The 3485-nt window shown below is 36.6% G+C and overlaps 1 non-coding gene across 1 annotated transcript; it reads left to right on the top strand.

Moving 5' to 3' along the window:
* The first annotated feature begins 2046 nt into the window (after nt 1-2046).
* LOC130951841 (small nucleolar RNA R71) lies at nt 2047-2150 on the top strand. The gene has a single exon (XR_009074121.1). It is a non-coding gene; the product is annotated as a small nucleolar RNA R71 (small nucleolar RNA).
* Nucleotides 2151-3485: the final 1335 nt, after the last annotated feature.

Raw genomic sequence — 3485 nt, 5'->3', positions numbered from 1 at the left:
GACACTCATCACCTTCCTCAATCCATGAACGTGTGCCTGACAACCACCTCCGTTCTACATCAGACTGAATGAATATCTCTTAGATTCCCCAACAGAATCTTTGTGGTATAAGCTAGATAGATGGCGGCATTCATGAGAATCCGGAAAGTCTAAACCTTGTCTGTGGTATTCCGAGTAGGATTCCGGGATTGAATGACTGTGAAGTGCTTCAAACTCCTGAGGGCTGGGCGTTAGTGACAGACGCAAAAGAATCAATGGATTCTATTCCAACCTGATTGAGAACCGACAGATGATTAGCCGTGCTGTGACAGAGCATAGGAACGTTTTCACTGAGAGGATGGGAAGTAGCCACTGACAACGGTGACACCCTACATAGAGCTTGCCATGGAAGGAATCTGCGTGTGAGAAGAGGATTCCAAGGAAGAGTTGAAGTCAAAGGACAAAGCATCTCCAAAACTCCAACATATTCTCCAGTACTGCACACAAGTAACGATAATACTCTTTATTATTCCAACTTACAATTTTAAGTAGTTTGGCTTTTTACAAGTAAAATCCAATTAATCCTATTGACCTCCTGACTAAGATTAATAAAATAAACATTGATTGCTTCAAGCCAATAATCTCCGTGGGATCGACCCTTACTCACGTAAGGTATTACTTGGACGACCCAGTGCACTTGCTGGTTAGTTGAACGAAGTTGATCTTGGACCAGGTTCTATTATCATATTCTATAAAGAGATACAATTTCGTCCACCACTTGTCTCAATGACTTGTCTGCCAATTGTAATGAGAACAAGGCAGGTTGTACCTCAATGATCCCAGCTTCTCCATTACAGAGAGTGGCATAAGATTTATCCCTGACCCCAGATCGCATAGAGCTTTTTCAAAGGTCATGGTGCCTATGGTACAAGGTATTAAGAACTTGCCAGGATCTTGTCACTTTTGAGGTAAAATTTGCTGAATCCAGGTATCTAGTTCATTAATGAGCAAGGGAGGTTCACTTTCCCAAGTCTCATTACCAAACAACTTGGCATTCAGCTTCATGATAGCTCCTAAATATTGAGCAACTTACTCTCCAGTCACATCTTCATCCTTCTCAGAGGAAGGATAGTCTTCAGAGCTCATGAATGGCAGAAGAAGATTTAATAGAATCTCTATGGTCTCTATATAAGCCTCAGATTCCTTTGGATCCTTAATAGGAAACTCCTTCTTGCTTGAGAGACGTCCCAGGAGGTCATCCTCACTAGGACTTTCGTCTTCCTCCTCCCTTGTGCATTCGGCCATATTGATCACATCAATGGCCTTGCACTCTCCTTTTGGATTCTCTTCTGTATTGCTTGGGAGAATACTGGGAGGAGTTTCAATGACTTTCTTACTCAGCTGGCCCACTTGTGCCTCCAGATTTCTGATGGAGGTTCTTGTTTCACTCATGAAACTGAAAGTGGCTTTTGACAGATCAGAGACTAGATTAGCTAAATTAGAAGTGTTCGTTCAGAATTCTCTGTCTGTTGCTGAGAAGATGATGGAAAAGGCTTGTTATTGCTCAGCCTATTGCGTCCACCATTGTTAAAGCCTTGTTGAGGCTTTTGTTGATCCTTCCATGAGAAATTTGGATGATTTCTCCATGATGAGTTATAGGTGTTTCCATAAGGTTCACCCATGTAATTAACCTCTGCCATTGCAGGGTTCTCAGGATTATAAGCTTCTTCAGAAGCTGCCTCTTTAGTACTGTTGGATGCATTTTGCCACCCATTCAGACTTTGAGAGATCATGTTGACTTGCTGAGTCAAAACTTTGTTCTGAGCCAATATGGCATTCACAGCATCAATTTCAAGAACTCCCTTCCTCTGAGGCGTCCAATTATTCACAGAATTCCTCTCAAAAGTGTACATGAATTGGTTATTTGTAACCATGTCAATGAGTTTTTGAGCTTCTGCAGGCGTTTTCTTTAGGAGAATAGATCCACCTGCAGAATGGTCCAATGACATTTTCGAAAACTCAGATAGACCATAATAGAATATATCTAATATGGTCCATTCTGAAAACATGTCAGATGGACACCTTTTGGTCAACTGCTTGTATCTTTCCCAAGCTTCATAGAGGGATTCACCATCTTTTTGCTTGAAGGTTTGAACATCCACTCTAAGCTTGCTCAGCTTTTGAGGAGGAAAGAATTTATCCAAGAAAGCCGTTACCAGCTTATCCCAGGAGTCCAGGCTATCCTTAGGTTGTGAATCCAACCATATTCTAGCTCTGTCTCTTACAGCAAAAGGGAAAAGCATGAGTCTGTAGACTTTAGGATCAACTCCATTTGTCTTTACAGTCTCACAAATCTGCAAAAACTCAGTTAAAAACGGGTAAGGATCTTCAGATGGAAGTCCATAAAACTTACAGTTCTGTTGCATTAAAGAAACTAGCTGAGGTTTCAGCTCAAAATTATTTGCTCCAATGGCAGGAATGGAGATGCTTCTTCCATCAAATTTGGACGTGGGTTTGGTAAAGTCACCAAGCATCCTTCTTGCATTATCATTATTGAGTTCGGCTGCCATCTCCTTCTCTTGTTCAAAAATTTTTGAAAGGTTACTTCTGGATTGTTGTAATTTAGCTTCTCTTAGTTTCCTCTTCAAAGTCCTTTCAGGTTCATAATCAATTTCAACAAGAGTGCCTTTTTCCTTGTTCCTGCTCATATGAAAGAGAAGAAAACAAGAAAGAGGAATCCTCTATGTTACAGTATAGAGATTCCTTTATGTTAGTAGAAAAAGAAAGGGGAGAAGAGTGAAGAAGAATGAATAGTTTGTATAAAGAGTAAGGATAGGGGAGGTGAAGAGAAGTATTAGTAAATAAATAAATAAATAGAATAAGAAAAGAGAGGGAAAATTTCGAAAATAATTTTTTTTTAAAAAAAATATGTGTTAGTAATTTCGAAAATTAAAGGAAGGAATAAAATTAAAATTAAAATTTGAAACAATTAATTAATTAAAAAGAATTTTTGAAAAAGAGATGAGATATTTTCAAAAATTAGAGAGGGAAAAGTAGTTAGGTGGTTTTGAAAAAGATAAGAAACAAACACAAAGTCAAAAAGTTGGTTGAAAAAGATATTAAAATCAAATTTGAAAAGATAAGAAGATAAGAAGTTAGATAAGATATTTTAAAATCAAAATTTTGAAAAAGATAAAATTTTTGAAAAAGATAAGATAAAAGTTAAAAATATTTAATTCCAAAAATTTAAAATTACTTTCTTCACTAACAAGAAACTACAAGATAAGATTCTAGAACTTAAAGATTGAACCTTTCTTAACAAGAAAGTAACAAACTTCAAATTTTTGAATCACTCACATTAATTGTTAGTGAATTTTTGAAAATTTTGATATAAAGATAAGAAAAAGATTTTGAAAATATTTTGAAAAAGATTTTTGAAATTTTCGAAAAAAAAAAGAAAAAATGGAAAAGATATTTTTTTATTTTTGAATATTTTAATTGTGAGA

Source organism: Arachis stenosperma, chromosome 1 (genome assembly GCF_014773155.1).
Source record: "Arachis stenosperma cultivar V10309 chromosome 1, arast.V10309.gnm1.PFL2, whole genome shotgun sequence".
Classification (NCBI taxonomy): Eukaryota; Viridiplantae; Streptophyta; class Magnoliopsida; order Fabales; family Fabaceae; genus Arachis; species Arachis stenosperma.
The sequence above is the reverse complement of the archived record's forward strand: the minus strand, read 5'-3'. Positions and strand labels throughout refer to the sequence as shown.